This window comes from Pseudophryne corroboree, chromosome 12, assembly GCF_028390025.1.
Source record: "Pseudophryne corroboree isolate aPseCor3 chromosome 12, aPseCor3.hap2, whole genome shotgun sequence".
NCBI classification, from domain to species: domain Eukaryota; kingdom Metazoa; phylum Chordata; class Amphibia; order Anura; family Myobatrachidae; genus Pseudophryne; species Pseudophryne corroboree.
Window position 1 is genome coordinate 152315017 of NC_086455.1, and position 13219 is coordinate 152328235.

Consider the following 13219-nt stretch of genomic DNA (forward strand, 5'->3'; position numbering starts at 1 on the left):
AAGACATATCTGCAGCATCAGCCTCAACATGGCCTGCCTGACAGGCAGCTGCATCCTGGGCACTGCTGTGTGTCTGTAACAGAAATGGACATAAGAAATCTACAACAGGTAAGTTATGGTATATGGGGGAGCTGGGTAGAGATTATGGTAGGTAATAATTCCCCCTGCACTAGAAACTATAAAGCTAATTGCTGAATTATTGCTGTAATTCAGTGCAAATTATGTACATGAAACCACAATGATCTATCCGTGTGTATCAGTGCCTATTTCCCTATAGAGTGTAAGCCTGCAAGCAGGACCTTCCTACCTCTATGGGGGATATCCAATTATCCCTGGAAAAATATCGGGTCCGAAAAACGGCAGTTTTCGGCCATTTTTCGGACTTTTTTCCGATGTTTCACCGATTTTTTTTTTTTACAGGCTTTCCAGATGGATCACCTGTAAAAAAAAAAAACCTCCCGAAAACACACAGGTTCACTGAAACCTGTGTATTTTCGTGTGAAACAGCCTAGTTTTCGGACGAAAACGTGGCTGTTTCCGGGGATTCTGCTTCGCCTGCCGGAGGCAGGTGAAACAAAATCCCTGATAAGCCAGCGCGTGCCGCGGCTTATCGGGGCTAATTAGCTAGCCCCCGGCGGGACAATTAGCCCCGGTAAATTACCGGGGCTAATTGGATATCCCCCTATGTCTGTCTGTCATTACCCAGTTCTGTTCTATTACTGCTGTTCCAATTGGAAAGTGCAATGGAATATGCTGCACTTATAAGAAACTGTTAATAAATAAGTTATGTCACTAGCCTGGCACTGTTTTGTTGCGGGGGGAGTATGGGCAGTTGCGCATGCAGGGGAATTGTAAGTACTCAGAAAACCCTGTGACGGGCAGTGTTTGATTTTTTTTTGAGGACAGAGGCAGCCAGCCAGTCTTCAGCCAGAGTGACTGTCACAGCCAGGGTCAGATCTGCCACACACATAACTCCATATACGGCTATTTTTCTGGTGTAATGCCATTCCAGAAGCTCTTTTGGAAAATGTCGGAATCAGGGACAGCGTTCCAGAACCACCTGTGAGCGCGGAACATCAGGTGGGTGTGTATTGGCGCCAGGATGGGAGCTGATTGAAGCTCGTGGTCCGGCAGCCAGCCATGGAGAAACAGCAGCAGCATTTTGAATTTAGTGTCGGCCACAATCCAACTGCAGCTCGCGGACCAGTAGCCAATCAGGAGCGGCTGCAGGTCAGTGATTGGTTCATGCCCCCCCCCCCCGCACCGTGGGACACTGCTGCCCGTGGGACAGCTGCATAGTGTCCGAATAGCGGGACTGTCCTGCTGGAATTGGGACAGTTGGGAGATATGTTACTTGCTGACACATTTTAAAAGAGCCACAGGTGGAGCTAATTATTTCACTTGTGATTCTGTGAGGAGACCTGGAAAACATGAACTGTTGGGGGTCCTTGAGAACAGATTTTGGGAACCAGTGGTATAAGAATTGAACGAAACGCGTTGAGGTGTCCTCCTGTTGACCGGCTCCATCTGGGACGTCTATCTCGTTTCTGCTGCTCAGATTAAGCTTTACTTCCTGAACTGAATGTATGTTTACGCTTTGTTTTTAATAAATGTTTTCTTTAAATGATTACACTATATATTATCTTCATTTTTCCCATACTCCCTGAACCAGAGAGGTGTGGCTGAAGGCTGGACCTGGCCTCTACATCTGGTGACGAGGATACCCTTTATGGGTAATATAAGGCTCCCATAAGGCATATTGCTGCCTTAGCATTTGGTACGTGTGCGTTCTGGAAATGTTATGGATTTCATGGCCTGAACGTAGATTTGATTGCACTAGGAGGCACTTGCGGTCTGAGGGCTGAATTCAATTAGAAATTTTTGTGGCCTTTTTGCAGCGAAAATTGGATTTTCGTGGGTATGCGCACTCGCCACGATTCGCCTATTCAATAAAAAATTCACAAAAACAGGATTAACACGAAAATTATTGCCATCAGTTAAAAGTGAAAAATTGTAAAATCTGCCTGTACCCCCCAAAAAAGCTAAGATCGGAAACAGTAGAAAAGTTTGTTATTAGTTATAAAAAAAAGTGTTTATGGTACTTAAATTGTACTTAAACTGTTATAGGCACTTAAAAATAAAAAAAGTATAGAAATCAATTTGTTTTCAGCAAATTAAGTGCTAAAATTAAATTTAGGGTACATGCAAATGAGTATAAGTATATATTTGGGTCATCTTAGGGGACCTCTTAAAAAAAGTGTAAACAGACCGATTACTCCCACCTGCAAGTCTAAAAACACTTAATAAAGCACCCCAATATACCTGTCCCATACCTCGTACCCCAATTTCCATAATTTTGCACTTTTCACCCAAAAAATTACGTTATTATTGTCCAATTAAAAATAATAAAAAATGTTTAAGTGCCTAATTAGTCATTCGGGGGGGTGTCCCAGGGGTTCAGAACATAATCCTTAAATTTTTAACTCAAAATAGGGATCTTCCCCACGTTTATCACCTGCTCAGAGTTGGTGAATTAAAATTCACTGTAAAATTACCGCAAATCCGTTTTTGAAGACAATTGAATATGCGCTTTTTGAGAATTTACTGCGATTCATGATTTCAGGGCTAATTGAATTCGGCCCTATATCCTTCAGAAGTTACACCTGTGTGAACTGCAGGATACTGTACTAAAGTGGCCCCAGGACATTGGGAAGTGCGTTTCCTCAGAGGGACATCTGACTAACCTGTGCCACTCCCATATCTTTCATAAATATATATAACATTGCTATCATGTTTGATGACTGAGGGTAGGAGTAAGTCTCGGGCTACACGCAGACTGCACATACTGGAAAAATCATTTGATGGTGAGTGAGTTGCGAAAAAACCAGGCTGATCGGGGCCGGAGCTGACGTCACACACCCTCTGTGAAAACGCTTGGGCACACCTGCGTATTTCCTGACACTCCCTGAAAACAGCCAGTTACCACCCACAAATGTCCTCTTCCTGTCAGTCACCTTGTGTACACCTAGCAATAAAAAAAGATGCTGATTTCTTTCGCAGTTTGGTCTCGAGCGTGCGCTTTATGACGTACGTACAGGGCCGGTGACAGGGGGGTACAAAGGGGAGAACTGTACCAGGCCCCAAGAATCAAAGGGACCCCAAATATATGCTGATAAGTACCCGGCAGGGATGTGAGCTGTCTTGTCCAAATAGGTCAGCGAGCTGTAGGCGGTGTGGACACAGCCTCAGAGTGACAGGAGCCTCTCACACACAGTGACTGTGCGGCGAGAGTGTGCGCCCGCTCTTCCGGGTTCTGCTCTGTTGCCGGTAGTTACGGGACATGGCAGCAGCTCCGCTGGCCAGGATTTCCGTGCCCTGCACTGGCCTCTTCTGATAGGGTCTGCTGTGCGGTGTTCTGTCTGGGGATTGCAGCACAAGTGAGTTGCTCCCCGGGGTAAGAGTGGCTCGGTGAGGGGATACCGGGCTTTGGGATAGGCTGGGGGAGCTGGGAATGCAGCATGGAGTCAGTGGGGAGAGACAGACTGTGGGGTGTGTGGGAGGAAGGAGAGAGGGAGACACAGACTGTGGGGTGTGTGGGAGGAAGGAGAGAGGGAGACGTAGACTGTGGTGTGAGATATCACTGTATGGGGCCCCAGGATTTCTGTTTCCGGCCCCGCATACGCATACACACTCGATCAATAATCGGCCGCCTGTGATCAGGGCTGAATTAGGCCCTGAGTGTGGTCACACATCACATTTAACATCCTGCTGGGGACCTACAGTAGCTGTTGTGCTGGGTCACCACTGTGGATATTTATATAGGCACAGCAGCGGCAAGACAGACCTCAAACCTAGCACCCCCGCGGGATACTGTCAGATGGGAGGTCTGTTATTGTTTCCTATTCACTATTCTTTATGGGATCCGGTCTCTAGGTCGACAAGACTTAGGTCGACAGTGTCTAGGTCGACAGTAAGTAGGTCGACATGGTTTCTAGGTTGACAGGGACTCTAGGTCGACATGTACTAGTTCGACATGTAAAAAGGTCGACATGAGTTTTTCAAAGTTTTTTCCATTTTTTTTAACTTTTTCATACTTTACGATCCACGTGGACTACGATTGGGAATAGTAACCTGTGCCGAGTGCAGAGGTAGCAGAGCGAGGCACCTTGCCTGAAACATGGCGAGTGAAACGAGCCATGCCAGGGGACACGGTGCATTAATTGGGGTTCCCGGTCACTATACGGAGAAAACTACACCATTAAAAAAAAACAAAAAACTAATGTCGACCTTTTTTCATGTCGACCAAGTACATGTCGACCTATACTCCTTGTCGAGATAGAAACCATGTCGACCTACTTACCGTCGACTAATAGTGGTCGACCTAGACACTATCTCGCATACCACACCCGCTTCTTTATTTCTAGACAGCTCACTATAAAATCTTGTCTTCTGAAAACACACAGGAACCATGAGAAATCTAATGAGGTTGATTCATGAAAACAAATCCTTTGTAACAAGACATCTTTATAACCTACCAGTATTTCGGACACAGCATTCGCCAGGTTGAAGAGCCCCCCCTACACTTACCCTGGCCACATTTTCCCATGGACCCTTCTCTCTGCCCCCCATCTCCTGCCAGCAGGAGCGGTGTTAGGGGTGCAGGGGTGTTCCCAGTCAGACATACTCCCACATCTTGGGGGTCATTCCGTGTTGATTGCTAGCTGCCGTTGTTCACTGCGTAACGATCATTGAAAAAAACAGCTAATCTGCGCATGCGTATGCACCGCAATGCACAAGCGCATCGTACGGGTACAAAGTCCTTTGTGGTTTTGCAATGGTTCTAGCGACGATTCCAAACGCACAGCCGATCGCAAGGAGATTGACAGGAAGTGGGCGTTTCTGGGTGTCAACTGACCGTTTTCTGGGAGTGTTTGGAAAAACGCAAGCGTAGCTGGGCAGGTATCTGACGTCATTACCGTGTCACTCGTCGCAGCAAACATCGCACAGGATAAGTAACTACAGGGCTGGTCTTGTTTTGCACAAAATGTGTTTGCAGGCACTCTGCTGGACAGGCGTTCACACTGCTGCAAAGCGAAAATACACTCCCCCCGTGGGCGGCGACTATGCGTTTGCACGGCTGCTAAAATCTGCTAGCGAGCGATCAACTCGGAATGACCCCCCTTATTCGGGACAGCCTTTGTTAAAGTAACACTGTGTTCCTGAACATCCAAGACATTACATACCACTAACAAAAGATTCTTGACCTTCGTGGAAACATCACGGACAGTTTGGTCATTATACTTTTCTGGAGAACTAACCACAACCCACATGTGCAAGATAAACTGCTGACATCCTCATTTCACAATACAAGGACATTGTCACTTTAATTAGTTCTCTCTGCATTTACTGAAAACTATTTCATCTTATATGTGTATATTAATGTCGACCATGTGAAATGGTTTAGTGTTTAATAATCCGGATAACTTTGAGGAGAGAACACTAGATATTGGGGGTTTCGGCTGAAGCCACCACAATACTGCCAACAATCCACATGAACCATCGGTGGTTAGGCCATGCAATGAATAGAAGAGAATCCCCTGATTTATCATGCGGTGGCTTTTAACAATGTAATTGCTAAAACAGCAGTTAAATGAATTGATGTTGACAGGCAAGACTGGCTGACAGATTCAGGTAGACACTAGGGCAGTATTTATGGAGTATGATGATCTTCTTTATTCTGCACATGCGCCGGAGCCGCAGTCACCGTCCGCATGTCCAGCGATGGTGCTGCAGCTCCGGTCTCAGCGTCATGCAAGCCGCAGCCTGATTGGCGGGCTGAGGCAGTTTGGGGGAGGGGCAGCGGCAGGGACCGTTGGTCTCAGCAGTGGAGATGAGGCAGTCAACACAACAAAGTAAAACACAATCACACCACACTCACACACAGTAACAACACACACATGACTTTAAAACAGGCGCGTTATAGCCGTTTTCGGGACGTGTATCTTTTCACGGCTGCGTGATCGTACGTGCAAATACAAGCTACAGCTGTGGCCAGTCTGCGTAGCCATAGACCAACCCTTAGCTTCCATGTTTTCCGTATTTGTGTATAATCTGCTAATGCGTACGCAATTGCGAATGAGTTTGCGCTGGTAGTCTCTATTCATTTCTGGGCGGAAGCAGCAATTGCTAAAATTAACAGCTCCGTAGCCTACAGAACTGCAATTGCAACTGCGTACAAACAGAATTCAGGTCCAGTGTTCTTAGCTAAAAATACAAATCGGCCAAACGCTACCTCAGGCGGAACATCTATTTCAGGAGGAGCCTGACAACAGCGTATTATATAATATATTATAGACAATAGATTATTTCCCTATAACAAATATTTTACGAAAATTAATACCGGTGCTAGCAGGCTGAAAAATGGGTCTTACAGTAGGTGGTTGCATGTGTAACATTCTGTGTTAATCCTGAATTTCCTGTGAGCATCATAAAGGCACTCCCAATGCTTAAAAAAAAAAAAATTGTAGTGACAATAAAATTGATTGATTGACTTGGATTGAAAAGCTGCAAACTAACACAGATCCTTATAAAAGAGGACTCATTTATTTTAAACAAAAGCAATTAGAATATTTATTAACAGTTTCATATATAGCGCAGCTTATTCCGTTGTGCTTTACAATTTGAAGCAACAGTAACAGAACAAAACTGTGTAATAACAGACAGACATAGAGGTAGGAAGGCCCTGCTCGCAAGCTGGCAATTGATAGGGAAATAGGCATTGATACATAAGGATAGGTGCTATCTATTGCATAATGGTCCTGCCAGATTACAAAGGTTTTTGTTGGGCTGTATGATATGGTCATTTAGCAATGATGAACCTGGCTCAGGAGGAGGGAAAGTGGAGAAAGAGAAAACATGTGAGGATATGTGTGGGGATGTGATTGGATAGGAAAGTTTATGAAGGTTACGTGGACAGTCCCGGAATATGATGAGCTTGTCTGAAGAAGTGAGTTTTCTGGGAATTCTTGAAGGATTGTAGACTAGGTTAGTCTTATTGTGCATGAGAGGGCACTCCACAGATTGGGTGCAGCACAAAAAAGTCCTGCAATCATGCATCGCAGTTAGTGATGAGCGGGTTCGATTCCTCGGAAACCGAACCCCCCCGAACTTCACCCATTTTACACGGGTCCGAGGCATACTCGGATTCTCCCGTATGGCTCAGTTAATCCGAGCGCGCCCGAACGTCATCATCCCGCTGTCGGATTCTCGCGAGATTCGGATTCTATATAAGCAGCCGCGCGTCGCCACCATTTTCACTCGTGCATTGGAAATGTTAGGGAGAGGACGTGGCTGGCGTCCTCTCCGTTTATTAATAATATTTGTGCTGCTTATTGCTTAATTGTGGGGACTGGGGAGCAGCTGTATTATATAGGAGGAGTACAGTGCACAGTTTTGCTGACCAGTGACCACCAGTATACGTTGTCTGCCTGAAAAACACTCCATATCTGTGCTCAGTGTGCTGCATATATCTGTGCTCACACTGCTTAATTGTGGGGACTGGGGAGCAGCTGTATTATATAGGAGGAGTACAGTGCAGAGTTTTGCTGACCAGTGACCACCAGTATACGTTGTCTGCCTGAAAAACACTCCATATCTGTGCTCAGTGTGCTGCATATATCTGTGCTCACACTGCTTAATTGTGGGGACTGGGGAGCAGCTGTATTATATAGGAGGAGTACAGTGCAGAGTTTTGCTGACAGTGACCACCAGTATACGTTGTCTGCCTGAAAAACACTCCATATCTGTGCTCAGTGTGCTGCATATATCTGTGCTCACACTGCTTTATTGTGGGGACTGGGGACCACCAGTATATTATATAGGAGGAGTACAGTGCAGAGTTTTGCTGACAGTGACCACCAGCATACGTTGTCTGCCTGAAAAACACTCCATATCTGTGCTCAGTGTGCTGCATATATCTGTGCTCACACTGCTTTATTGTGGGGACTGGGGACCACCAGTATATTATATAGGAGGAGTACAGTGCAGAGTTTTGCTGACCAGTGACCACCAGTATATATAGCAGTACGGTACGGAAGACCACTGCTCTACCTACCTCTGTGTCGTCAAGTATACTATCCATCTAGATTCTATACCTGTGGTGCATTTTAGTTTTGCAGTTTGCTGACAGTGACCACCAGTATATATAGCAGTACGATACGGAAGGCCACTGCTCTACCTACCTCTGTGTCGTCAAGTATACTATCCATCTAGATTCTATACCTGTGGTGCATTTTAGTTTTGCAGTTTGCTGACAGTGACCACCAGTATATATAGCAGTACGGTACGGAAGGCCACTGCTCTACCTACCTCTGTGTCGTCAAGTATACTATCCATCCATACCTGTGGTGCATTTCAGTTGTGCGCAGTATATATAGTAGTAGGCCATTGCTATTGATACTGGCATATAATTCCACACATTAAAAAATGGAGAACAAAAATGTGGAGGGTAAAATAGGGAAAGATCAAGATCCACTTCCACCTCGTGCTGAAGCTGCTGCCACTAGTCATGGCGAGACGATGAAATGCCATCAACGTCGTCTGCCAAGGCCGATGCCCAATGTCATAGTAGAGAGCATGTAAAATCCAAAAAACAAAAGTTCAGTAAAATGACCCAAAAATCAAAATTAAAAGCGTCTGAGGAGAAGCGTAAACTTGCCAATATGCCATTTACGACACGGAGTGGCAAGGAACGGCTGAGGCCCTGGCCTATGTTCATGGCTAGTGGTTCAGCTTCACATGAGGATGGAAGCACTCATCCTCTCGCTAGAAAACTGCAGTGCCACTCATAGATGGGCCAGGTGTTTGTGTCGGCCACTTGTGTCGCTTAGCTTAGTCACACAGCGACCTTGGTGCGCCTCTTTTTTTCTTTGCATCATGTGCTGTTTGGGGACTATTTTTTTGAAGTGCCATCCTGCCTGACACTGCAGTGCCACTCCTAGATGGGCCAGGTGTTTGTGTCAGCCACTTGGGTCGCTTAGCTTAGTCACACAGCTACCTCATTGCGCCTCTTTTTTTCTTTGCATCATGTGCTGTTTGGGGACTATTTTTTTACAGTGCCATCCTGTCTGACACTGCAGTGCCACTCCTAGATGGGCCAGGTGTTTGTGTCGGCCACTTGGGTCTTTGTGTCGGCCACTTGGGTCGCTTAGCTTAGTCACACAGCTACCTCATTGCGCCTCTTTTTTTCTTTGCATCATGTGCTGTTTGGGGACTATTTTTTTGAAGTGCCATCCTGCCTGACACTGCAGTGCCACTCCTAGATGGGCCAGGTGTTTGTGTCGGCCACTTGGGTCGCTTAGCTTAGTCACACAGCGACCTTGGTGCGCCTCTTTTTTTCTTTGCATCATGTGCTGTTTGGGGACAATTTTTTTGAAGTGCCATCCTGCCTGACACTGCAGTGCCACTCCTAGATGGGCCAGGTGTTTGTGTCGGCCACTTGTGTCGCTTAGCTTAGCCATCCAGCGACCTCGGTGCAAATTTTAGGACTAAAAATAATATTGTGAGGTGTTCAGAATAGACTGAAAATGAGTGGAAATTATGGTTATTGAGGTTAATAATACTATGGGATCAAAATGACCCCCAAATTCTATGATTTAAGCTGTTTTTGAGGGTTTTTTGTAAAAAACACCCGAATCCAAAACACACCCGAATCCGACAAAATATTTTCAGGGAGGTTTTGCCAAAACGTGTACGAATCCAAAACACGGCCGCGGAACCGAATCCAAAACCAAAACACAAAACCCGAAAAATTTCCGGTGCACATCACTAGCAGTGAGTTATGAGTGTGGACGAGAGACGCAGATCTTGTGAAGAGCGGAGAGGTCGGGTTGGGAGATATTTTGAGATAAGAGATGTATGTTGGTGTAGTATGGAAAATAACCTTGCGAGTAAAAGTATTTTATATTGAATACAGTAGAATACCGGTAACTAATGGAGGGACTAATAGAGTGGATCTGCACACGATGAACATCTAGAGATGAAGATTAGCCTTACATCTGCATTCAGAATGGATTGATGGATTGTAGTGGTGAGAGTCTCTTCTTAGTAAGTCCAGTAAGAAGACTATTGCAATAATCAATGCGGGAGATCATGAGAGCATAGATTAGAGTTTTGCAGTGTCTTGTGTAAGGTAAGGTCATATTTTGGCTATGTTTTTTAGATGCATGCAACATAAATTTAAGACAGATTGAATGTGGAGAACAAAGGACAGTTCAGAGTCAAGGATGACACCTAGGCAGCGAGCTTGTGGGGTAGGATTGAATGTTGATAAGGACGATAGAGAAGACTCTTGTTTGGGGGCACTCTTGTGTATGTAAATATACATAAAACTTAACCTTTATTGTCTTTATACAAGTGATCATAGTTATTCAGGAAAATATAAACAATAAATTGCTTATTTATATATATATATATATATATATATATATATATATATATAGTCAAGGCACTCAGGAGATGTTGGAGTATTGACTGTTTTTAGGTTAGAAAACGAGTTGGAAAAGCAAATGTATTGTGTCCTAGGTGGAATTCTACTTTTAGCCATGTGCCAGTGGGCAGAGAATGGTTAATGAGAGATTCACATCCCTGGTATGTACGTTTATCCCCATATCTGCTGTCAGCTCAAGGTTCAAGCTGATGAGAGTACGGATAGAAAAATGTTTGCTTGATTTGTGCTGGTTATGTCTCAAATGAATAATTACCAGAGACTGTTGCCTTAACAATAAATAGTGAACGTTATATGGGGAAGATGTACTAAGCCTTGAAAAGTGATACATTTCACAGTGATAAAGTACCAGCCAATCAGCTATTAACTGTCATTTTTCAAACCCAGCCTGTGACAGTGGCAGTTAGGAGCTGCTTGGCTGGTACTCCCCCTATATATGGTCATTAGGTGGAGTTTGATAATTCAGCTCCAAGAAAACATGAGACAGACACAATAGAAATACAGGGAATTAAGTACTCAGTAGTTTGAGAGAGAGTTTGGGTTAGAATTTAGTTTTTTCAGAATGGGGGTCATCACTGCATGCTTGAACAGTGAAGGAAAGATACCAGGGGACAGAGAGAGGTTACAGATTTTAGTTCAGGTTGCAATGAGCACAGAAGACAGAACTCTACTTTTTTTGTGAGAGTATAGAACAGGTAGTAGAGTAGGAGGATAAGAAGAGTGTTGATACTTAATCTTCATTTGTGGGATCAAATGAAGAGAAGATGTCACAGGGTTAAGGTAGGGAATTGAACAGCTCATTGACTGAGAAAGAGCATAACATTTAATCTCGGATTTTATCAATCTTGTCCTTGAAGTAGGAAGCAAGCACATTGATAGTGGCTGGTGGGTTGGGTGAGGGATGGTTAAGAAACAATTTAAATGTATAAAAAAGTTGCTTGGGGATAGAGGCTTGAGCAGAAATGAGAGTTTGGAAATATGTTTGTTTGGCAGTGTCAGGGCATTAAGATAGGAGTGGTAGTAGATAGTCTTATATGTGAGGAAGTCACTTGGAGAGTGAGATTTACGCCACTGACGTTCAGCTTTATGTGATAGTTTTTATAGGCGTCTTGTTAATTTAGAATGCCATAGTTGGCATCTAGGCCTATGTGGAGTGTGATGGATAGCTGGAGCCACTTCATCAAGGGCTATTTCTAGACTCTGGTTCCGGTGTGATACAGTCATCTCAGAAGAAGTGAATGCAGACATTAGTGAGAGCAGTTGTTTCTGTGATGGGAGACATTTGACATTTCTGAGGTTAGCTGGATTTCTATATTGCTGCGAAACAGGTGAAAGTGAGTGGTGTGAGTGGTTGGGGCCCGGATTCTGTGAAATGTCACCAGCTAATAGAAGCAGGAGAGAGATAAATATACTTGTAGAAGGTTTGTGAAGGTTTTTTTTTATGGGGACAGGTTGTGGATGTTATTGTCAATGTATAAAGATAAGTAAAAAGTTCATGAGTTTTAATACGAGGGTAGTGGATAATTGAGGTGGCAATGTGAATAGAGTGGTGAGTTGTAGGGAGAATGAAGGATGTAATTGTTTTGGAGAAAATACCATGAAGTGCAAAGAAGAAAAGCGGTTTGTTGTACATGGTGTGTTCAAAATTAAACTAGTTATTTAAGCTTAAAGCGTAATGAAGTTGCAATTGTTAAAGTTAAACTACCTCTTTGCTGGTGTTGTTTAGCTGTTCATGCTCAAACAGTGTTATGAACAATTTGTGCATGTGAATGCACATTGACCAGCACAGCTGACCCTAGATTGAAACTTAAGGAATACTTTGTCTAATTAATATAAGCTACCAGTGAGGAAAATGTGTAGCTGATGAAATGTGATAAATTACATTGTAGATGAATATGCAAACACCCAGTAGCTCCTCTATAGCACCCCTAACACACACACACACACACACACACACACACACACACACACACACACACACACACACACACACACACACACACACACACGCACACACCATATAGGTTAGGTTGTCCGGGGACAGTAGCAGCTTCCCAGAGGACTTTGGGAGGAAATAGAAGAGCATATCTGAAGTGGGGTGTCTGAAAAGGTCATCCACGATCTTGGTGAGGTCATTACATAAATGAATATTCAATTCATCTGATTATGCTCTATCTCCAGAATCACTTATATCTAAAAGTCTTCACACCCACTAATAAATTCAACATATTTGATTGGCCTACCATTACAAGATGGGCCGTAAACAGAGATTAAAGCAATACTTTTTGAATAAGACCAGTGAATCTGCTGCCCCTAAATTTACAAACCAGAGTAGATTCATTCTCAATTCAAATAATGTGAGCCTTAAACCTTATGTAAGATTAGATGTCAGGATTGTACGGCAGGCAACCGCACTAGCAGAGGGTCTGATAACTTGTGTAGAGAAGAGAGATGTTTTGGTAAAGAAATCAGGAGACAATATAGTGATGATGCCACAAAGATATCTGTCAATGTTCTATGAATATCATAAAGAATGAGGTGGATAGCTTTTTACTTATGACCCATTCAAACAATTGGATAGACAACAATGTATTAACTTTTCTGACTGTAGTGTGTACAATTTTGTATACACTACCAAAAAAGCAGGGCCGTAACTAGGGGTGGGCTAAGGGGGCACATGCCCTGGGTGCCAAATTTGGTAGGGCCGAGGGTCAC